This window comes from Myotis myotis, unplaced genomic scaffold, assembly GCF_014108235.1.
Source record: "Myotis myotis isolate mMyoMyo1 unplaced genomic scaffold, mMyoMyo1.p scaffold_m19_p_2, whole genome shotgun sequence".
Lineage (NCBI taxonomy): Eukaryota > Metazoa > Chordata > Mammalia > Chiroptera > Vespertilionidae > Myotis > Myotis myotis.
This window is the reverse complement of record NW_023416324.1, coordinates 81,978,556-82,003,739: the sequence shown is the minus strand read 5'-3', so window position 1 is coordinate 82,003,739 and position 25,184 is coordinate 81,978,556. Positions and strand designations below refer to the sequence as shown.

General features: G+C 44.5%; 1 pseudogene; it reads right to left on the bottom strand.

Annotated features, from left to right (window-relative positions):
• Window positions 1-3,668: 3,668 nt before the first annotated feature.
• Window positions 3,669-4,880, bottom strand: LOC118675577 (annotated as a pseudogene).
• Between the last annotated feature and the right edge of the window lie 20,304 nt (window positions 4,881-25,184).

Here is a 25,184-nt window from a genome sequence, read left to right as displayed (position 1 = left end):
GCTCATGCCCTCACCCCCCTGCTGTCCATGTCCATTGATTAGGCCTATATGCTTGCATATAAGTCCTTTGGTTGATCTTTTCCCCCTTACCCCCACCCTCCCCTAACTTCCCTCCAAGTCCCGACAGTCCAATCAATGCCTCTCCGTCTCTGGATCAGTCCTTGTTCATCAGCTTATGTTGTTCATTATATTCCACAAATGAGTGAGATCATGTGGTATTTATCCGTTCTCCAGTTCCATCCATGCTGTGGCAAATGGTAAGAGTTCCTTTTTCTTCTTCCTCTTCTTAAAGAATACCTTTCAGCATTTCAGATAATGCTGGTTTGGTGGTGATGAACTCCTTTAGCTTTTTCTTATCCGTGAAGCTCTTTATCTGACCTTCTATTCTGAATGATAGCTTTGCTGGATAAAGTAATCTTGGTTGCAGGTTCTTGCTATTCATCACTTTGAATATTTCTTGCCAGTCTCTTCTGGCCTGCATGGTTTCTGTTGAGAAATCAGCTGACAGTCGTATGGGTACTCCCTTGTAGGTAACTGACTGTCTTTTTCTCTTGCTGCTTTTAAGATTCTCTCTTTATCTTTTGCTCTTGGCATTTTAATTATGATGTGTCTTGGTGTGGTCCTCCTTGGATTCCTTTTGTTTGGGGTTCTCTGCGCTTCCTGGACTTGTAAGTCCATTTCTTTCACCAGGTAGGGAAAGTTTTCTGTCATTATTTCTTCAAAAAGGTTTTCAATATCTTGCCCTCTCTCTCCTTCTGGTACCCCTATAATTCTGATGTTGGTACGCTTGAAGTTGTCCCAGAGGTTCCTTACACTATCTTCATATTTTTGGAATCTCTTTTCTTTTTTCTTTTTCGGTTGGGTATTTTTTGTTTCTTTGTATTTCAAATCTTTGACTTGATTCTTGGGATCCTCTTGTCTACTGCTGGATCTCTGTAAATTATTCTTTATTTCAGTCAGTGTATGCTTAATTTCTAGTTGGTCCTTTTTCATGTCCTCCATGGTCTCACTATACTTATTGAGGGACTCATTAAATTTATCGGCGGTTTCCATAAAATTCTTGAAAAACCTTATAAACTTGGCTTTGAACTCTATATCCAATCGTTTGCTTTCCTCCATTTCTGCCATTTGTGACCTGTTTCTTTGTCTCCGCATTTTGGCAGCTTCCCTGTGTTGATAGAGTGGCCCTGCGCGCCAGGTGTCCTGTAGGGCCCAGTAGCTCAGCCTCCCCAGTTACCTGGGGTGGACACTCTTGGTGCACTCTTGGTGCCTTGGTTGTTGTAGGATCACTGGGAGGAATTGACCTCCAGGCCAATTGGCTGTGAGAATCAGCTGTGTCTAAAGTGGGAGAACTTCTGTGCTGAAGACACCCTTCTGGGGCAAGACTTGCTTCAGTGGGGCTTTGGTGCTCACTGAGTCTGCTCCCTGAGTGTGTCCCTTATGGATCTGAGGAGTTGCAGTATGGATGGTCCCCCTCTGACCACTGGGTACAGTGGCTCCTGGATCTAAGGAGGTGCTAATTCAGCCTCTGCCTGAGACCACACAGCAGGAGCCACGAAGAGGCTCAGCTGTGAAGCAATGCAAGCCGCTGCGGGGCCTTGGGCCTTCTCTTGGAAGTTCCGGGTCTGCCTGGTTCAGCTGCAGTTAGGTACATTCACATGCAAAAGCCTCTGCGGCAGCCTGGGTGGGGCGGGGTCTCAGGGAGTCAAAGGGCAGAAAAAGCAGCTATGGCAATTCTCCGCCCGGAGTCGCGAGTCTCAGTGTCCCGGTAACGGCTGCAAGCACCTCTGAGGGAAAGCCGCCCTCAAGTTCGCCCGCTGCCGGACAGACCAGCCTCTCCCCGTATGAGTCCTGGGTCCCCAGAGACTTCCCGGAACCAGAGTTCAGAGCAGTGGGGAGCTTGTGATTCAAAAAGACAGCCGCGTCCTCAGGCGCCACCCCCTTTCCTCGCGCGCGCGAGCCGCCGTACCTCTGCACTTCACCTCCGCAGCGCCTCTGGCTCTCAGCGTGCTTTTCTTTCCTTCTAGTTGTAGAATTTACACTCAGCCAGCCTTCCTGTTGTTCTGGATGATGTTTGCTCAGTCCTTTGCGGTAATTTTCAATTGTTGTGTGAGGCGACAATTTCCCGGTGTTTACCTATGCCGCCATCTTAGTTTTTCCTCTGAATGGTGGCAAGCGATGCAATCATCCTGGGGCAATGTAGAGACTTGGAATACTTTTAAGTGAAGGGATCAAACTCAGATTCGTGCTGCAGAAAAGTCACTTAAGCTGCAGGTGGAAATTTAATGAGGAAGTATAGGCTGGCTATTTCCCATTTGCCCCTCCACACCCACTTGCTGCCCTTCCGTGCCCCAGGACTCTATCAACAGGCTGCTCTGTTCTCTGGTTTCTGGGTGGATTTAGCCCGTAGTGGACAGGAGTGGGAGATGGAAGGCCAGAGAAGAGAGAAATCAGGTTATCTGCTCCCCAACTGCCTCCCTACCATGGCCTCAGACTGCCGGTGGCTGTGTTCCCTGCCGTAGCCACAGCTCCTGCCTAGTGTCCTGTCTCCAAGCCCTGGCTCCCTCTCTAGGCTATATAGTAACTGCCCCCTTCAGCTCCAGGCATCCAAGGCTCCCCACTGTTGCTAGTCTCAGGGTGCTTCTCCATCCCTTGTTGGTTTACCTTAAAGCAGTGGTTCTCAACCTTCCTAATGCTGCAACCCTTTAATACAGTTCCTCATGTTGTGGTGACCCCCAATTTCATTATTACAAATTGAACATAATTAAAGCACAGTGGTTAATCACAAAACAATATGTAATTATATATGTGTTTTCCAATGGTCTTAGGTGACCCCTGTGAAAGAAAGGGTGGTTCCACCCCTAAAGGGGTCGTGACCCACAGGTTGAGAACCGCTGCCTTAAAGGATCTTTGTAAACAAGGACTCTTCAAGTACCCAGGGCAGTGTGCGACAGGCAGGTCCCACCCCTGACCCAGAGGACTGTGGCTGGAGCAGTGGGAGCCACCCAGGGGCCAGTGATGGTGTGAGGTGGCAGGAGAAAGTCAATGGATTCCAAAGATACCTAGGGGTTAAAAACAATAGGCAGAGAGAGAAGAGAAGGAAGGTGAGACAGCCGCCCTGAGGAAGAGATACTCAAAAGGCTGGGCTCATGGACTGGAGTCTGAGAATCCACTGTCTGAGAATGAGGAGGAAAACCATGAGGCTGCAATGCTTTAGGAACTGAGGGAAGAGAGGCTGAGGAAGTAGGAAAGTACAAGCTGTGACTGCAGACATGAATGCAGAGAAGTGCCATTGGGTTCAAGAGCAAAGCCATGGCTGACCTGGTGGGCCTTGGAAAAAGCCATTTCAACAGAGTCCCTGGAGACGCAAGGAAAGGTTCATGTGCAGGTGAACTGGTAACTGAAGGGAGAAGAGGGGGTCTGGTGTGTTGTGGTTTGTGGTTCTCTGTGAAATGAGAGCTGAGGTCTGCTGAGAGAGAAGCCATGTAGAGATCTGAGAAGTGCATGAGGCACCCTGAGAAGTAGGGGGGCTGTGGAAGGTGTGGAAGATGCTCTCAAATTGAGCCTTGAATAGGGTCTTGGTAATACACCCCTATCAGCCCCTGCTTTTTCTCCCAAGCAGCCAGCACCTGCAGATCTACACCCCGCACCTGCAGATCCACCTGCACTCACCTCAGCAGCCCCGGGAGCACCTGCTGCCACGTCACTGAGCACATGTTGAGGATGTGGGTGCCAGCTCCAGCTGGGGGATGAGGTACCACGTGGCAGCCCTTCCGAAGCCTGAGATCCTCCAGGTCCCTGAGAGGTGTCCCCGAAACAGAGCACGCTGGGCCGAGCCATTCTGTCAGGTGCGGGAAGGAAGCAGGTTTCCCTGTCAGTAGATCTTGCCTTACCAGGTGGTGATGTGGTCTCACTGACCCAAGCCCTTCTTGGAGTTTTCTGAAAGGCTTTCCGGGTCAGTGAAAAAGCTGGGCTTGTATTCCTGGACGATGACTACTGCAAAAAGCTGGCGCCAGTCGGGACCCACCACGTGCGAATCCCCTTGTCTATGGAGCTAGAAGGACGTTGGTGATGAGGAGCTGTTTCCCATGGGCCTCCAGGTGGCTCAGGAAGCAAATGTCTCGCTCCGTCTCAGGATGTACTTCTCCATGGCCCGCTCCATCCACTGGCACATGAGGCCCTTCACATGTATGTTTGGAATGACGCCTGTCACAACCTTATAGACACCCAGGAAGTGGTCCATCACACAGGACAGCAGGGCCACCTCCGGGAGCAGGATGCCCATGACCTGCTTGCTGGAGGGACTCTTGCCAGAAGCGTCTTATCTGATACAGTGGGATGGGCTAGATGTCCCGTATAGGTAGAGCGCCTCCTCTGGCATGGGCTGGAGGCCCCTGCGGGCCATCCCCAGCTGCACACAGTGGAAGGTGCCAATCTTTATCAGAGGCTCTTTCTGAATGTCCCATGGAAGCCATGGATGTCAAAGCTGAGGCTGTGTTCATACTTCTGAATTTCCTCTGGGAACTGTTGGTACTCAATCAGGATGCCACACATGGTGGCGTTGAAGCTCTCAGTTGCAGTGAGACCTCAGCATCGTGTAGGCTGATCATGCTGTTGGTGTAGGTGGCCCTGGGACCAGGAGACTGCAGACCTCCGGGGACAGGAGGGCATGCACCAGTCGCCAAAGACCCTGGTAAATAATGCACAGGTGAAAACTGAGCTCACCGCCCACCTGTCAGATCAGTAGGCACCAGGATCCAAGATCCACAGCCAGAGCAGGAGGGTGAAGACCAGGTGGCTCGCTGGCCACAGTGGCCTGGACACAGCAGCCAGTGCCCAGTGTTGCCTGCAGTCTCACACCTGCCATGCCTGGTGCTCATCTCCTGAGCAGACCCTGGGCAGTCAGCCAGTCTGCCACCCTCCGACTGCAAGGTTTTTAAATTATATTTTTAGCTTAGGGCATGCATTACTTCTTTTCCATATTGTATTACCTGGGACCTCTGAAACCTACGGGAAGCTTTTGTGAGAGAATTCTGAAAAACTGAAATATTCCTCTGGAATACTTTTCTACTCATCAAGGCATTTATTTTCTTATTCATCGCCTGAACTGGTAGCCATAGGGAACTATTACTTTTGTGACTGTCTTATTTCATTAGCATAATGTCACGGTTCATTCGTGTTGTAGCATATGTCAGAATTCCCTTCCTTTTAAGGCTGCACATCTCCCATTTTACATTGTGGCATGTTTCTCAGTTCTGAAGCCCTTTCATACACATTATTCCCTTTCACCCTCACTTTCTCCATATTGCAGCCAGGGAGTGGCTATTACTCCCAGGTTGCAGCTGAGGATGCAAGCCTTGCAGTCTTGGGACCACTCAGAAAGCCAGGCCTGGGACCAGAATCTAGGTTCCTGGTCTCTGGTCCACTGCACGCTCCCTGGTGCACGGCTGTATGTGCAGACGACTTGCACAATTGTGCATTCCACATTCCTCATCCACACAGCTGCTGCCCACATAGGCAAAGGGGCAGGAGACCTCTGAGAGAGAACAGGGCCAGCGACACGTCAGTGACAGGACAGAAGTGGAGGAAAGGCCAGGGGTGCCAGAGGACCTGGCAACAAGCTCACTCTGGGCCCATCCAGGCAGTAGGGCTCCTCTTACCAGGACAGCTTACTTTCCCTCTGGGACACAGGGATTTTGCCAGGCCAATGCCAGGACCTGGGTGACACAGAGAGCTGTAGGAGCAGCCAGCCTAACAAGGTGAATCCTCAAAGTTAATAGTCAGTGATTAGATAAACCAGACAAGAGAGACTGGTAATGAATAGGGATTTGAAATATGTAGTGCTGGCTGTGGGCACGCTGCCTCACATGCTGCCAGCGGTGTTAGCAGCTCCCTAAATGAGCGGAGTGAGCTACCATGGAAGGATTCCATCTGGGGTATCTGGCGGGGGTTGGTGGGGATTACCTTTGCGGCTGTAATCACCTCTCTTGGCATTCATGTCCAGGCCCCCAGACAGTCCTGAGTAAGAATCTGCTTTTTGCTTTGGAGAGTGTACTCCTTGCAAGCACTAGGTGTTTTTGGATGCTTCAGGCAGTCCAACTTCCAAGCAGCAAAGCTCCTATTCCTGAAATAGCCAAATAAACCAAACAGCCAGCATGTCAGTAATGATCTCTGGGGCCAGGGCTCGGCCAGCGTGGAAATGCACAGGGATCGCTGTGCCTGGATTCCCACTGGGAAGCTGCTTCGTGCACTGCCCAGCTCAGTGTTCTCATTCGAAGACTGTTCCAGAAGGCTTGCTGTTCGTCATGGTGAGGGGGTGGGTTATCCTGCATAATCAGATAGTAGCTATCATTCTTGGAGCACAACTTTTCAAATGAGTTAGAATGCTACAAAACGCTCTGAACAGTAAATTACAAGGAACACAATCCAATGTGTCTCTGAAAATTCTAAAGGCACGTTCATTTCCTTAGGAACATTATTATGAACCCCGTGCTCCAAAGAATTGGTAAAACATGCAAATGTTAGTTAATAGAATGCTGGATAAGCAGCTTCTTAATGAATTTCCCGTCTTGATTCGGTCATGTATTAATTTTCTCAAAAGACACTGAGTATGTTTGAGGACGATTAAGATTCAATAAAAACCTAATACAAGAAAGTGACCTTAGTAGCAACTCAGACTCTGCATCGGACACAGAATTCCCCTCTATAAACTTCCTGACAACTTTTCCGCCTTTTCTCAAAATTATCTGGTAGCAGGAGCTCACAAGTCCATCCCATTTATGAGTTAACTATTGGAAAATTCCTTTATAATTTTCACCTCTGAAGCCATAGAGAATGAAGTCCATCTCTCTGCTTCCCAGTTCCCTGGATAATGAAGACATTTACATACCCCCGTCCCCACCCCCGTTTCCTTTTAGCAAAGCCTGTCATCTCTAGCTCCTGAGCATTTCCTCGAATGTTTGCAGACCATCTCTCCAAAGAGAGCAATGGCAGCAGACGTGGTAACCCAGCTCCAAACGCCATGGGACCGTCGCCTCCTTCCTTCTGCAGGAGTGCCTGTGCGTGCCGGCTCTCTCCAGGGTCATTCTCCCTGGGTTCAAATCCAGGCTCTGCACTTTCTATTTTGTGACCCTCATGCAAGCAACTAAACTCTTTCATGCTAAGTTTCCTCATCTGTTAAAGGGGGCTAATTATATTATCAACCTCATAGGCTCACAGGCTACAGCAGTTGAGATGCTACATATAGGTACTTAGCACAGACTGACAACATAGTAAATGCTCAATAAATGTGTTTGCTTGGATAACATCGATCATGAACACAGATGATGAGACATAAATGGCTGGGTTCACATCCCAGCTCAGGTTCAAATTTTTGCTCTGAAAGGCCTTGGGTAAGTGGCTTAAACTCTCTCTGCCTCAGTTCCTTATCTGCAAAAGGGAGTTCTTATAAGGTGCTTAGAACAGAGTTTGGAAAGTTAAAAGGGCCGTATACATAAGCTATTATTATAGCTTAAAAGTGCATCTTAATTTTAAAGGGAGTCACATCAAAGGTTGGCCCATATTGGATCTATGGACACCAGCATACCAGTTCCCACACTCCTCATCATCAGATGGTTTGTGCACTGAGAGTTCGCGTTATTTATATTTTTATATCTCAAACTACCCCCTAGCAGAGCATCTTGAATATGGTAGGTACTTTTAGAATTTCTGATCTGAAAGATGGAATCACATCTATCTTTCCTCTGTGCTATTTGAAATCTGCTTTCTTAGGTTCTGAATAGTTTACTTACATACTTTCTCTCCAGACTTGACTTGAGAATTGCCTCTTCAGAAATGTCCAGGATCCTCCCAGGTAGAATCCATCACCACACTGTAACACCTGATCCACGCAGAGCACCTCACTGCCTGGGCGTCAATATCCTCATGCCCCATGAGTCTCCACCGCCCTGGCACAGGGACGTGCTCATCTGTTTTTCTATATTTTGGGGACCCAGGAACATTTAGAGTAGCTCCCATTTCTTGCTCTTGCCCACTGCCACTGGCAAGAAAGTATTTTTTTCTCAGAAGCACTTAGCACAGAGTGGGTGCTTGAACATATTTTTTGAATAAATGCTATGCTTAACCTGTCTAGTATCTGCATTTGTGACAGAAAAAAAAATGCTGATGTTGGAGAAACTTGTTGAAACTGAAAAAGTATTTTCAAATGACTATTTTTGTTAATTCTGAAGTTAGCAAAATTCAAGATTGCTTCCTTTTCTGTATCCAAAATGTCATTTCTCTGAAGAAAAATCAGAACCTATATAATAAAAGCCTAATATGCAAATTGTTGGACTAGGAGTTAGACCTGGAGTTTGATCGCTCACTATGACATGCACTGACCAATAGGGGGCGGCATGAAACATGGCGGGGGGCAGTGGATGTGCTGCTGGCCCCAATGGGCCCCAATGGGCACCAATGAGAGTGAAACCGATGGTGGAGCAGGTGAGCAGGCGGTGCCAGGCCAAGGTGGGTGCGAGAAGGGGCCCGATCATCCCGCTGATTGCCCCACAGATGGCAACCAGCATGGCAGTGGGGGGCGGGGTGCTGAGGGAGCCGGGCTGGGGGCCCAGCCCCAACCGATCGCCCACAGACTGGATGTTGGAGCAGGTGAGGTGGTGGCGCCAGGCCATGGTGGGGTGCCGGGTGGGACTGTGGGGCTGCGAGCCTGGGGCACGAACTGGGGCCCAATCCCTGCAGGCCGATCCCACCCATACACGAATTCGTGCACTGGGCCTCTAGTTAATTCTATAAAGTAAAATAGCTTGTTTATTTTTCTATCTTATTAGAGTTTAGATATTCAGTTTATTTACTAAAATAAAATATTGTACAAACTCATACTTTGTTTTTAACAAAATGAGATAACACAAGTGTACAGGTAATTAAGAGATTTCCGTTGCTCCTATATAGTGCCCTTAGGCCAGTTTTGTCACTAAGGAAAAGCACTGAATTATTTCTTTCCATTGTCACACCTTCCTTCAATTCCCAACTCCAACTTCTCCGTATAAGTACTTTAACTTGGTTTTTCCTACAATGGAAATAATAAGCAAAGGCATCACAAACAAAGTCAAAAGTAATCAATTGGGAGAATACCTGCAGGGTATATTGATGACAAAATGTTAGTATCAGTAAGTTATTAAGGCAAAGACAAAAACCCAGTAGAGAAATGGGGAAAATAATAGGCACAGGTAATTCACAGAATACAAGAGAGTGTTCCACCGATGTTTAAAAGCTGCTCCACTTCACTAGCAATCAAAAAGGTGAAAGTGTAAAATGTAATGAGATATTCTTTTCCTACCAGATTGACAAGGTTGAGAAGAATGAAAATAACAGGAACCAGTATTAGCGTGGTTTTGGAAATGGAACTTGCCAGAAGCAGTTGTAAGGATTATACATAAGTATTAGCCTCATGGAGCAATTAGGCAATGTTAATTGGGGACTTTTAAAATGTTGATACTAATAACGATACAATTAACTTTAAAAATGCATTCCTAAGGAATAAAACTGAAAATTGTACAAAGATGTACACAGGACAGCCAGTGTAGTATTATTTATAATAGCAAAAAAGAAACCAGGAACTACATAGATCTCCATCGATGAGATATTAGTTAAATAAATAATGGAATACCCATAAAACAAAGTACTATGCAGCCAAAAAATAATGAGGTGGAGGTATGTGTCCACAATAGGCACTTAAGAAAAAAAAAGCAGATAGAATATGATATGGTATGATGTATGCTTATTTTACAAAAAAACAACAACAACATAGAAAATAGCTGAGAGTAGTTGAGAATATATTTATTCTCTGGTTTTACACATCTGCACTTTTTGATATTTTATCAGGTATATCTTAACACAGATTTTATAATAGAAAAATATACCTATTTTGAAAATAGTATTAGGGAACTGTTATAGATTTCTTGCATGTATGCATGTATGTATGTGTGGGCATGTCATTTAGAAATTAAAATAATGTTTGTGAGACAGAAAAGTAACACAATGGAGATTCCTTCCAGAAGACTTGGAAATGGTGACAATCATTGGCAACAAGGTGGTCAGGAACAACAGCTGGAGTGTCAGATGATTTATGCACCAAGCACTGGTACCTTATTGCTGATGTGCACTGGGGAATGACTTGGAGGTTGGCAGACAGGTAGTTATTTCTCCAAATACTTTGAGATTCAAAAGCTTCAGGGGAAGGGAAGCTTGATCACCACAGGCTTAGCCTTTATTCTTGTGGGAGCATCCAGCAATGGGCTGAATCATAATAAAAGCCATCTATGGGCATTCACACAATTATTTCAGAAAACAGTAACATCATGTTTATTACCTCAAACCTACCCGGCCAGTCAATCTTATCCACCCCCATGCCAATCATCTTTAATTTTCTACTGGCCATCTCTTGGGCATCCCACAATGATCTAAAACACAACAAGAGTTTATCAAATTCTCTGAACAAAGGATCCTTTTCCATTTATCTGTCCTTACATCCTTCTAATCCTCTCTACTTTTGTTGACCATCGAGGTAGCCACCAGCCACGTGCGACTCTTAAACACTCCCAGTGTGGCTAGTCTGTCCTGAGTGCAAAAGAAAGTATACACTGGATTTGGGAGATTTAGTATAAAAACAAAGTAAGTAAAATATTAACTTTAAAGGATGATATTTTGGACATATTGAGTTACATAAAAATATTAAAATAGTAATATTATTCTTTTTTTTTTTTTACTTTTTAAAATATGGCTACCAGGAAATTTCTAATGACCTATGCAGATTGCCTTACATCTCAGTTGTACGAAGGCTACTCTAGACTGCAGCCACGGAGTGGTCCTTTATTTTCTTGCTCTTGGAATTTTATACCAAATCTGTCCAGCAGCCCTGGCACCTGGTCCATGGCCCTTTATCTTTCCTCTTCTTTTCCTGAGTCGCTGGTCCAGACAAGCCCTTTCCTCTGTCCCAGCACCTTCCTTATCCCCTGCCTCCAGCTACTCTCTACTCCAGGCCCAACTCTGCTGCCAGCAAACAAACTCAATAACCTGAATAACTGAGAGCTAACCTCGTTAAAACCCCCTTGAGATTAAAAAGAAAACAAATAAGAAAATTAACGTTGTGAATAACTGCACTGTAGAAGAAGAATTTCGATGTGCTGGAAACGAAATAAGCAGCCACTCAGTTTTATAGGCTGCCCTTAACACAAGCAACTGCATCTGGCCCACAAATGAAACGCTCCTTGAGAGAGGTGCAGGACGCCCTTTTCAAGCGCCAGAGGAAGGAAACAGAGTCTCTGACCTTCTCAACCACAAACAGATACACAAATTCTCTTTTCAGTTTGGTTTCGGTTCAGTCTTCGAGACACAGCCTTCAAGGGCCAGGCTTCCTTTGAAGAAGGCTTATGCACACACACATTTCTGGTCTCAGACTCTGAGCTTTGGGAATCAGGATTTGAAAAAAAATATCCCAGAAGATCCCACCTCCTCCCCACTCAGTGAAAGAACCAACGACAGGGAGGTCAGACAAGGAATGACCAAAGGTGAGGACTCATCAATTCTTATTCTCTTGATCCATTTCTGCCTGTCCTGTGGGAGTGGCCAGTGCATGTGAGGGGCGCCAGCCTGCAGCCAGCACATCTGCTTGGGTGGAGCCCGGAGCCTCCCCAGGACAGAGCACCTCCTCTCCAGCCACTGATACTTCTCTTCCTCTGAAGGTTGGCCAGTCCTCGCGCAGCCCTCGCTTTCCACCTGAGTGAAGGCTGAAAGCAGTCATCGCCTGTATAAGAAGGTGTGCCACCTCGTGTACACAGGTGCGATAGCTCCTGACTGAACCACCAGCCTATAGCCACTTCAGAAAGAAAGATCCGCCTCTTAGCCACCAGGAACTGCTCTCTGAACTCATCCACTACCGATGACTAGAGAATAACGAGGTTGTTTCCACAGGTTTTAACTCAAGCAGATCTCATTTTCAAACTTGCACCTCGTAAATGTGTCTGTTGCACTGGTCAGACACGCTGGGCCTGGGGGAGCGAGGCTGTCACCATGACAGTAGATCTTTGCAACAGTGAGCACCAAAGGCAGGAAGGACCAGGCAGAACTTTAGAAAAGGATGTCAATGGACTCTCTTTGCTGCATCCCCAAAGTGAATTTTCTTACACGTGCACACACACACACACACACACACACACGCACACACACACGAATGTTTAAAATTTCCCACAGATGTGAAGTTAGGCAGAAATGCAGACACAGGTCCTCCTGGTATATATGTGTGCTGAGGGGGGAAGGATGCCCAGTGCCTGCCTGATGCTGCCAGCAGAGCCCCCGCTGGCAGAGCCCATTCCGTCTTTGGAAGGCTGGCTCTGTGAGTCTCTGCCTATCTGCAGCAGCAAGAAGAAAGCAGAGAGCATCCCACGAAGGCCTGGCCGCTGCCCCAATGGGGTGTGAGCATGGCATGCGGTCTGCAGGCTGCCCCAATGGGTGTGAGCATGGCATGCGGTCTGCAGCCGCCCATGGTAGAACAAGCTGTCTCAGGCCTGCACCCACACTCATCCCCCAATATGGACAATCCAGCCTCTGCAGCCTCTTGAGATTGGTTTCAAATACACAGGTTGATTCAGTGTATTCGGAAGACATGGGATTTGCACTGATTGCATCCCTCTGACTACAGTGCCTGCAGGTCTAGACTGTACAAGAACATAGACCTAGAGACCTTAGCTGCTTAAGAGTAAAGAAATTATGCTTCTTTAATGAGCCTTCTCTGGGACAGTACTATGGAGGCATCTTATAGACATGTCTCCATGCATTTGTGACAACAGCCTTAATAGAACAGTCTTACCCCCACTTGATAGTTGAGGAAACTATGGCTCAGAGAGAATATTAGTCAGACTAAGCCACATGATGCTGTCATAACAATCTCAAAACCTCAGTGGCTTATGACAATGAACTCCCCCCAGGCTGCAGGTCTGGGGGCTCTCCAGGGCAGTTGTTCTCCACAGGGTAACTCAGAGACCCAGGCTGCTTTGCTCTTGTCCCACCTGTCATTCCGCACTAAGCTTCTAAATGTGCCCCTGCAGAATCTCACAGGGACTTCTACTGCCTTAGGCCAGGAGGTGACACATGCTACTTCTGGCTTGATGGCCCTGCTTAAATGCTGGGAGCTGGGAAATGCAATCTTTCCATATGTCAGAAAAGCAGAAGAGAATCAGATATTGGTGAACACTGTAATGTCAGCCAGAGAGTGGTTAAGTCATCCTCACTGTCCTTGTTCCATCTCTTATTTGTGCCCCATTCTGCCTGTCTATTTAATTCTTCTTTCTCTTGCACCCTGGCTCCCTTGAATTATGTGGTTCACATGCTGAAAACTAGGACACCAGTGCTGCTCAATATGAATGGTATAGATTCAGCCACATGGAGCATCTGATCTCATTCCCTTCCCAAATTCCTAGGGAAGGGACGTGTTAGCCCATTCGGGATATCTGTCCTCTCTAAATAAATCAACGGCAGCAGGGAGAAAGGCTACTTTATAGGAATGGGCAGTTCCTGCTGCAACCTTGCAGATAGAAAGTGGGTAAAGGGGGTTGACCCTGCAAAGTGTCATTAGAGATGAAAAGTGATAGAATGAGGATTCTGATCCAGGTCTCTCTGACTACAAAGCCCTTTTAGATTTACTATACACACAACCTCCCAGGTATTTTAAAAGTCAAATAGTGAGGGAAACAGTCCTTGTGTATACAAACACATGGACACTGCAGAAAACTATAGCATGCACAAGTTAGTCTGAAATTAAGGAAGATGTTAATAGCATTATCAGATTTTACAGGATTGAAAATGTGCAGCCATCCCAAAGCTACATGATAAGGATTATTTCTTTTATCCTCAAAGGTCGAGCATCCACATCAATAGAGCTCCAGTAGAGTAACCACTAGCTATATAGTTACTTAACTTTAAATTTGTTAAAACAATAGTTCCCAAGGTTAAAAAAGTTGAGGGCAATGCTGAATAGGGTAGATCTGGGAGCTTTTGATATGCAAGTGTGTCTTGGGACTTGCCAGGAGGATGTAATAATACACCAGACTTCCTAGACTTGTTTGACACCAGCTCCCTTTGGTTTGGCAGGGTTTTCTCACTAGACACAAAATTCAGCCCTAAAGTACTAAGTCTGGTTTCATGGGTGACTTACCCTGAAGATAATTTCAAAGGAATGCTTATTTCAGAATATTTTGAGAATCGAAAGTATCAGTATAGTAAGAATGTTCCCAAGTTGACCATGAAAAGCAAGCCTAATTTGAGTACATGTTCTGTGTAGTCATCAACAAAAGTTACTTTGTAGATAGGTATGTTTAATTGACAGATAAGTTTGGAAGTAAAGAAAACAAGGCGATAAAAAATTCATATAAAGTATGAAGCCATAGAGAGAAAAAAACCTAACTCTTAATCTGAACTAGACTTGACTTCAATCATTTAAATCAGTGATTTTCAACCTGAAATACTTAATTATTTAGATGGGGCACTGACCTATTTTCCCTTAGATTGTCAAATACAAAAATGACAACAGCTAACACAATAGCCGTCTGGTGTGAATGTCCTGTCTTGAGCCATAAATATAAAGGTCAAATAATAGAGTTCCATCTAATTGGTTATGTTGCATCTGATTGATTAATTCTTGGTACCAGAAATCTTCATATAAAAGTATGGGCACCTGATTTTTTAAAAAAATCACTTTGGCACAAAAAGAATGGGTAATTACTATTATTATTCTTTTTGGTAAATCAATTAAAATTAGACATATTTTTTTTTGTCAGATCAGAAATTTTTTTTAGGGGGGTGTGCCACAGAATTTTAGTAATTAGTTTATGTGTGCCATGAGATGAAAAAAGTTGAAATTCACTTATTTAAATTGTCATGAGTTATGATATGGTGGATAACTCTTTTTGAAATTGAGTCCAATTGTTAAGGAAATAGTATAATAGTATAGGAAGTTTCTGGCAATCCTTGGGAATAAGGTAGTTATTTTTCCTAGCCAAATCTAGTCTGGCAAGGATTAACTTCCTTTCTAATGCATGTGATTTGGTCAGGTTGATCCAAGATAACATGGTAGTTGGTGCCCTTTCCTTTCCGATCATTCTTGCCTGCGTTGCTTTTGATATAGTGGGAGGGCCTGTAATACTTCTGCATTTCTTATTAAAATTTATTCATATAACCAAGCCAAATTCTGAGGCTTTGGCTATATGTATCTCAAGAAATGTGGTAGGTGAAAGAAACTTAGCAGTAACTATTTCTAATACTAGTTAAATATGTAATTCTAGAATGATTTGGCTCAAAATCAAGAACATTCCCATACTGAACAGTATTTGAATAAAAACAAAAGCTAACCCCACAAAAGTATAGCTGTCAGGAAATACTAGATTTCAGTCATATCATATTAATCCAGCTTCATGTGGTGTTGGGCAAAAATTGCATAGAAGGCCCCACATATTACAGCATGCTAAGTAGTTGGCAGCATGCTAAATAGCATGCTTAAACACAATCTTAAAAAGCTAATGAAATGAAGAAAAAGCATTTGACAAAATTAAACAATCATTTATAGATTTTAAAAATTCTTAGTAAAATAAGATGAGAATTTCTTAAATCTGAAAACAGGCAAAGACAAAAATAAAATACCTACAGCTAACATTGCACTTAATAAAGAACTATTGAACACATTCTGTCTAACATAAGAACATCTGCTTTCATCACTTTTATTCAACATTGTACTGGAGGTCCTGGCCAATGTAATAAGGCAAGAAAAAGAAACAAAAGTATAAAGATTGAAAAAGAAGAAAAAGGTGATTAAATACAAATGACATGATTGTATACATAAAAAGTTTTAAGAAATCTACAAAATAACAGTTAGAAATAACAACTGTTTATCAAGTTTTCAGGATATAGGTCAATATATAAAAATCAATTTTATTTTGATATACTAAATAGTGAACAATTTAAAAAATAAAATTAAAAATTAATTTACAATTCCACCAACATTAAATACTTAGGAATAAATTTAACAAAATTACAAAATAATGCTAAGACATATTTAAGAAGTTTTAAATTAATGTAGAGATAAACAGTTTCAGGAACTTTATTTCTTGACTCAAGACTCAGTGTTGTAAGATGTCAATTCTCTACAAATAGATGCATTCCCAATTAAAATCCCAGATAACTTTTTGGGGGGGTAGAAATTGAAAAACTGGTTCTAAAATTCATATGTAAATGTGAATTGCCTAGAATAACCAAAACAACTTTAAAAAGAAGAACAAATTTAGAAGACTTACACCATCTGACTTCAAGATTTAGATTTATTGTAAAGCTATATTATTAAGATACTGATATTATGATAGATAAAATAGATCAGTAGAATTGAATGAAGTTCAGAAATAGACCCACAGCATACATGGTCAGTCCATTTTTTTTTTAAGTGCCAAGCAAATTCAGTAGAGAATGAATGTTATTTCAATAAAAGGTACAATTGGATATCACATGCAAAATAAAAAAATTAACTTTGAGCTATACTTCATGTCATAGACAAAAATCAACTCAAATTGAATCATACACCTAAATAAAATCTTTGAAACTATTAAACTTTTAGGACAAAACAGGATGAAGTCTTTGCAACTTTGGTTTAGAAAAAGATGTTTTTTAGCTACAACAACCAAAGCCCAACTTATAAAGGGAAAAAATGACAAATTGAACTTCATCAACATTAAAACTTCTGCTTTTAGAAAAATACTACTGAGAGAATGAAAAGACAAGCTATATAGGAAAAACACAAGTTACACATCTGAGGAAAGACTTTTACCCAGTATATATAAAGAATAGTCAAAACTCAATAATAAAAAACAAACAACCCAACAACAAATGCACAAAAGGTTTGAACAGATATTTCATCAAAAAAGATATAGAGATGGCAAACAAGTACATTATTAGTCATTAAAGAAACACAAAGTAAAACCACTATGAGACACCATTTCACTACAATGACTAAAATTAAAATCTGACATTAGATGTAGGTAATGATGTCAAGTGACTGAAATTCTTGTTGTAAAATCACTTTGGAAAACTCTTTGGCAGTATCATTTAACTTAAACAATACCTTCCCAACAAGTCAGCCTTTCACTGCTAGATATTAACTTGAGAAAAATGAAAGCATATATCCATAAAAAGACTTGTACAGGAGTGATATGTCAGCTTTATTCATAACTAGAGGCCCAGTGCATGAAATTCATGCATGGGTAGAATCCCTAGCGGCTGCCAGCTGCCGGCCTTCCTTCATTCTGTGCTGGCCCCTGGTGGTAAGCACATGTCATAGTGAGTGATGGAACTCCAGGTCAGTCGAACTCCCAAGGGGACACTTTGCATATTAGGCTTTTATATACTATAGATAGCAAAAAATTGGATATAACCCAAAATCAGATAAGAAAATGCACACTGATCAATAGGAGAAGGTATAAAGAACGTGTGGTATATTCATAAAAAGGAATACTACTCAGCATTAAAAAGATGAACAACAGATACCTGAAACAATATAGATGAATTTCAAAAACATGCTGAGCCTAAAAGCAATACAGAAAAGGGTACACACTGTATGATTCTCAGTATAAGAATTCTATAATAGGCAAAACAATCTCTAAAGTCAGAACAGTGGTGCCAATGGGATAGGAAAATAGAAATTTCTAGGGTGATGGAAATATTCTGCATCTTGTTTGGGTAGTGGTTATACAGGTATATAATTTTGCCCAAACTCACAAAATTGTACACTTATGGTCTGCATGTTTCACTATATATAAAGTGTACCTAAAAAATAGCTATTGATTCTAAACACCTCCTTTTTAACTCTTACTTAAATACTTCATGTTTTATGTTTGTTGCTGTTGCTGTTGCTGGTCTTTTGGTTTGAAAAAGAAACTCTTAAGAACAAACATTAAGTTGTACATAAAATTGTGCATCCTATTATGCAGAGGGGTCACTTGGGCAACCCAGTCTTGTTTCATTATGGACACATCTCATTATGCATGGGGGAGCAAAATGACTTGATAATTACACTGCCATCAAAGCAAAAGCACAGCTAGTCAGAGCTGAGGCTTTGGGTTCAGGCAGATTCAGGTTTGAACCCTGGTTCCACCATTTGACTTTGGGTAAATCATTAAGCTTCTTGTCCCCTTAGTTTCTCACCTGTAGACCAGAGTCATAATGCCTCCCTCACAGAGTTATTAGGAGATCAGATAAGAAAATGCACACTGATTGTTAGCACGGTGTCTTCTAATAATATTAGGAATAAAATGGGGATTGCTTTTAGTATCCTATCTAATAATAGACAAACATGGTAATTAACCGTACCTCCAACACGCTTCCCATTGGCTAATCAGGGCGATATGCAAATTAACTGCCAACCAAGATGGCGGCCGGCAGCCAGGCACCTGAAGCCAACAGGAGGCTTGCTTGCTCCAGTGATGGAGGAAGCCAAGGTTCCCCGCCTGCCGCTGCTGGCCTCTGAGCTGCACTCTAAGAAACATTGTTGCAAGTATAGAAAGTAAACAATTCCCAGAAACCTGTTTTCAGGCAGCCGGGTTCAGCCAGAAGGATCGCAACAGTGTTTCAATTATAGAATCCAAACAAACCCAGATCCCTGCTTTCAGCAGCTGAGGTCTCAGAGCTGCAGCCAGGCCTCAGAGCTAAAGCTGGCTCTCAGCTCCAGTGACAGCCATAGAAGGTAAATAAATCCCAGAATAAAAAAAAAAAAGAAAAAAAAGAGAGGTTGGGAGCTTCAGTCACCTGCCAGCCTGAAAACGGCTCTCAGCCCCTCACCCAGACTGGCCAGGCACCCCAGTGGGGACCCCCACCCTGAAGCAACAAGATGGTGGCTAATTTGCATACTGAAGGCGGGTGGCAGCGGGCAAGGCTGTCCGCAGTCTGGGACCGGATCTGTGACCCTGTTGGGGGGGGGGGGCAGTGCTTGAGGCTGTCCACGGTCTGGGATCCAGACCTGTGACCCTGCCAGGTGGGGGGCAGTGCTTGAGGCTGTCCACAGGACCAAGACACGGATCTGTGACCCTGCCAGGCGGGGGGCAGTGCTTGAGGCTGTCTGCGGTCCTGGGAACCGGATCCGTGACTCTTCTCGGTGGGGTGGCAGCTCGCACAGCGGCAGATAGGCCATGGTTGGGCAGGACAGGACGCCTGGCTTCCGCTCAGCCCCAGTCACTCTGGGCAGGTGAGCAGCGCAGAGAGCCTGTGGACAGGGAGGCAGTCCGGTGGAGGGTGGCCTGTACTCCCCACATGGCGGTGGTGACAGCTGTGAGCACACCAAGCGGAGCCTGCAGGCTGAGCTGAAGTAGTGCCTGCAGGCCATCAGTGCCCAGGAGTGGCTGCACAAGATCTGCCTCCTCGCCCAGAAGGTGCAGGATCGCAGGGACAGCCACCGTGATGGGCCAGACTGATGTCCTCCTGGCCGCACCACAGGGGTTTGAGGATCTGCAAAGCCAGAGGCCTCCCGTGTGTACATCCCCCTCTGGCGTGCGAACATCCCCCAGCACACTGTCACCCTCCCACACCTGCAACAGTTGCAAACCAAGGCGTGAACAAGTTCCCTCCGCCTCTCCACCGCACTTCCATCAACCCAGCATGCCTAACACCCCCACAGGATGTGCACACATCCCCTCTGATGCACTCACGTCCTTTGGAGAGTGTCTGGGTGTTCTGGGCGCTGAGGGTGGGTGCCTGTGAGATGACAGTGAGAGGGCGGAGTGGTGATGCCCTGTTCCCACGAAGGCCAGTGCAGCTACGAGATCACCTCTAGGGGGTTAATGCAGGTGCTCAGGCAGGAGCAGGTGCAGACAGACACACCTGGTGGGCGCGGGCGGCCCTCGCTGAGGTGCCTTCAGCCAGCGTTCAAGATCAAGAACCCAGAGGCGGAGAGGAATTCCATCCTCTCAGTGAAACAGTGGGATAGTCGGGGCGACTGTAGAGGAGGAATGTGCACTTTGGGTGCCAGCACCCATGAGCGAAGGCTGCCCTGACTGAGCCTTGCTTGCTTGGGGCCTAGCACACTCCTGCCGGGCAGCGGGTGACAGGACGTGCTTTTCCTCATTAATGAGAGAAAACGTTGATTCTCCTGCTGCCCATGAAGGTGGAAAGTGAAGTGGGGAGAGGTGTGGGGAGTGAGCGAGGTTCCCTGTCTGGGGGTTCCAAATCTGCTGTTGGTTTCTTTCACCGCTGACTAGAGATATACAGGGTGTCCCCCCAAAATGTATACATACTTTGAATACCTACTAATTCCAATGTTTTTAAGCATAAGAAAGAGACAACAATGGAGCTGTTATCTGTTAAAAGTGTGGGAACAAACAGGCAGTTGGACATTCCCTGAGGGGTCTCAGATTGGAGAGGGTGAAGGCCAGACTGAGGGGCCCCTTTCCCCCCCTACCCCAGTGTGCAAATTTCATGCACCGGGCTACTAGTCTATAATAATAATAAAAGCATAATATACTAATTAGACCAGACAGCTGAATGACCTTCCAGAGGTCATTCTGAGCATCCTTCCACACGAAGTCACAGCAGCGGGAGCTGAGGCAGAGGCAGTTAGGGGTGATCAGGCAGGCAGGAGAGTGGTTAGGGGTGCTGAGGCAGGCAGGCAGAGTGGTTAGGGGCAATCAGTCAGGCAGGCAGGTGAGTGGTTAGGAGCCAGTGGTCCCAGATTGTGAGAGGGATGTCCAACTGCCAGTTTAGGCCCGATCCTTTTTGGATCGGGCCTAAACTGGCAGTTGGACATCCCCCGAGGAGTTCCGGATTGTGAGAGGGTGCAGGTCGGGCCTAGAGACCCCCTCCTCATGCACTAATCTCATGCACCCAGCCTCTGGTAGATGTATAATTCTCTAAAGGATGTGGTAATTTCATTTAGAAATTCATCTAAAAGTTCCCAGAAAAATTTTCTTCAATGTTTTTCCCACTAAATGAGTAAATTAGTTTACAGTAAAGAAAAAGAATATGGTCTCATGGATTCACATCTCTCATCCTTCTACAAGTTTATTTTCACCTCTACTCCCAACTCTATCTTTTAGTCTCACCTCTAACTTTACCTCCTTAAGAAGGGAGAGGTTCTCAGGTTCACATTTCACACAATTGAGATGCAACACTTTTACATATCATTGAGATCTGGGCTACTTTAAGATAGCTTAAATCATTAAATAAAAAAGCATGGAACCTTAGCATCCATTCACAGAGCAAGTGAAATGTACCCATCTCATGTGGTTTTGGGAGTCAGAATGTGTGCCAATCTGATGATACTCAAGGTGCACAAATACAACCAATCAAACAGGTTCTTACAAAGAAGATAAGCTTCCAGAATGGTGCAAGTTGTAGCCTGAGCTATACAGTGTCCTCCTCTGACCTTGGTCCCCAATACAAGAGTTGGACAGCACCTTGTTTAATTATCACCTTTCACAGCGAAGGGATCTGTATGACATTGCAAAAGTGGCTGACCTTTTTAGGTCTTAGACCTGGGAATGGAGCTCAAGTTGCTCAGAACTCACAATTCTCCCACATTGCCAACCAGAGTCCAGTTGCCTGAGATTGTTTTTACCTTGGTTCCAGTTCAGGCCCAGTAGGGCATTCCTGATACCCTGCAGTGCAGCCCTTAGCCTGTGAACTTCTTGACAGTCTGGAGCTCAGTGTTCTATCTCCCATGGATGACCACAGCATTCACTCTATTCCTCTCATTGTCACACAAACAGGAATGGAAAGTGCTTATGTGCTTTGAAGTCAAGCAGACTTAAGTTCAAATCCTGCCTTACTGACCACAGGACCTTGGGCCAGTTCAAATTTCTCAATCTTTGTTTCTATTAAGTTGGTTTAATAACAGCTCTCATCTGTTTCCCTAAGGATTGGATGAGATAACATATGTAAAATGCTTAACAAAGGACCTGGGACTTAATGCATGTCATCCACTATTTTGTGTTGTTCTCTGATTTTTGTCTCTTGGTAAAAACTTGAGTCCCAAATTAGATTGTCGTTTTTGTGAGAGTGAAGATAGTTTGTGTATTCTTTTTATGTATCCATCCCACTGTTCTTAGGGAGGTGCTGGAGATTGGGGACAATATCAATAACTGCTGAATAAGTGATTGTAGGTGAGTTGATGGGCCTCTCCATATACAATTTACATAATAAACAGGTGATTATTATATTATAATTATTTTTACAATAATGCTCTTTTCCCCAATTTTATTTTTGGAGACACATTTTTTTAACCTGTAGATGAAATATTTGTATGTATGGCTGGTTCATATTACATTTTTATTTTCTTTAAAAATGTGTTTCTTTTTGGTAAGCCTAGGTTAAACCCTGTTGGGATATATTTGCTCTGTTTCCTTTCTGAAAGAAGACAAGGGATCAAGGCATTATTTAGCAGATTACAAAGATTTTTTTATCCTAACTAGTTCAGTTACAGTGTATTTGTTACAGTAAAAAAGATGGCCATCTCCCCTGGAGGGAACATAGAGAATTGGGTGACAGAAAGATACGGGCCAGCTGGATCTCTAAAACAAGTGTCCTCAAGTGACTCAGGCTTTGTCCTGAGAAAATAGGCATGTCCTCCCTGCTGAAAACAGTGGAGGATGACATGCTTCATTCATGCCAGGTTATGAAATGACTTCAGCAGGTGCCTCGGGATAGTCCCCTGACCTTGCAGTCCCTGTTGATGGCATGTCCTATCCAGAGCTTCCTGAGAAACTTCCTGCTCGGGGATAGAGGTCAAGGGGGGCCAGTGTGGCCCGGCTTTGGCTTCCTGCTCCACACTGCCAAGACTAGAACAAAGCCAATGACCCCATAGCCTTTGAGACCAACTAGTGTTGCTTATTTCCCCGAGGAGAGATCCTTAGAACCATTTTTACATGTTTTTCACATCCTTTTGTAAGAAGCTAGCCTGAGGGAGAGGGGACCAAGAGCCTCATCTAAACAGCAAGAGTTTGTTCCTTCTTTGTGGTCTCTCCACTTCGAGGCCCTCGGAGATGCAGGAGTCCGGGACGGAGAATCCCATGCTACAAATGGAACATCAAACAATTCTCAGAATCCATTCTCTCCTGCCAGACCTCGCCCGCGTCTCAAAAACAAAATGGCTCCCTGGGACTCTTGTCCATTTGCATTTCCCAGGAGGATTCTTTCTCTCCTCTTGGTCTGGAGAAGTACTGTCCTTAGGCCTGGATAAACAGGACTCCTGCCCCAGGCCACACACCTCAGGGAACCCTGTGCTTTAAAGTGTCTTCTTCAAACTTTTCTAAATTCTCCCTGAAAGGTATGTGGAACCCACCCTCATCTGTGTCTCCTTTGAGAACTCTCTGCCCCTCTACTCCACGTGGGAGCCCTGGATCTTTTACCTATAGGATCATTCAAAGCACCCAGTGCTGAGCTTGGGTTCTAGAATAGTAGCCTGGTGAGAAGATCACTTTCACTGGATGAAGCAGTATTTTTTTTTTTTTTTTCGGGATTACAAGCGACTGGACTACCATGTTGATGCTGTGGACATGCTGATTTTGAGTGGCTCAAACTGTTGTATGGACAGTTCCCCAACTCCTGCAAAAATATTTGCCAGGCACCCCACATACCCTAAGGGTGACTTTGTTTTTGCATCTCTTCCTTTCAGGATAAAGAGAAGGACACAGGGGTAAGAACAAACACAGGGGAAAAGCCCATCAGTAAACCTTCCTGAATATTATGCTAGCCTTTTCATGAAAAGTAGCATAGCATGTAGTTTGTACTGTGTCAGAAGACTCATGCAAGAATGGGCCTTCCTTCCCCTGGTTGCCGGCACCGCCTTTGCTCTGGCCGGAGCCTCTTTTCCACCTTCCCATGCTGCCCAGAGGCCCGGAGCAGCTGGGGTAGTGTGGCACACCTGAGTCATTGCCATGGCAACGATGCAAGCGTCCTGCCCCACCCCCGACTGCTTGGTACCTGCATATGCAAATTAACCCACCATCTTTGTTGGGTTAATTTGCATACTCACTCCTGATTGGCTGGTGAGGGTCGTGAAGGTATGGTCAATTTGCATCTTTCTCTTTTATTGGTGTAGATAGTCTGGACTCTGCTACTAACTAGCTATGTGATCTTGGGAAAGACACTTCACATCTCTGGGCCTGTTTTTTGTCTTTAACACATTGTATGCGGGAAACGTATTTATACGTTTTACGTATTTATACGTTCTACCAGTGTAGTAGAGCACGGGACACGTATTAATACGTTTTTTATAGACTAGCGGTAGAATGCAGGTAACGTATAAATACGTAAACTAAAGTTATCATAATTTTACTGAACGTTGCCATTTGTGCAAAAAATTAGCAAAAATGGCCCACGCCACCTGTTAGCGCATGATAAAAACTACCCGCAAACAATGTGTTAAAATGAGATGATGGATGGATAGGTATATGGTTAGGTGGATTGATGGATGAATGTATGGATTGTGGATGGATGAATGGACAAATGGAAGGATGGGTGGGTGGATAGATGGATGAGTGGATGGATAGATGGATAGGTAGGTGAGGAAGCTTGCCAGACAGTTTGGGGAGAAGGAGAAAGGAGAGCTGGTGGCTGTCCAGATGCTCTAAGAGTCCTATCCAAGTGCTGCAAATTTGCCATTTTCCTGGTCATCTTCCCTGCCCCACCTTTTTGCCTACTGCTTTGTTTAAAGAGCATCTTGGTGAGGTAGTTGAAAAGATCACTCTAGGAGTTAGAAAGCAGAATTTTTCTTCTACAATATTTGTTGTGCATTGGGTAACCTTTGGGCAATTCAGAAACTCTCAAAGTGTAAAATTCCTTATCCGTAAAATTGAGTTGATGATACCTGTCTTGTCTACCTTGCATGGTTTTGTGGGGGTCAAATATAATAATGGCCATGGACAATGCTCTGCAGCCAGGAACCCCTCATGCAAGGTCATGTTTTGTGAAGTATTATTGAGACCACTCTTCTTTTCTTATTCCCTTTTACAGGTGCCATGGGGCTCATTTATGGCTTATACAAAGCATTGTTCCAGGGGATTTCATGCTCCTGAAAGAAACAGAATAACAGAAATCACAAGATAAGGTTGTGTTACCTGTTGTGTTCATCACATGTGAGGGAAAAGGACTTTTTAAAATTCTTTTAT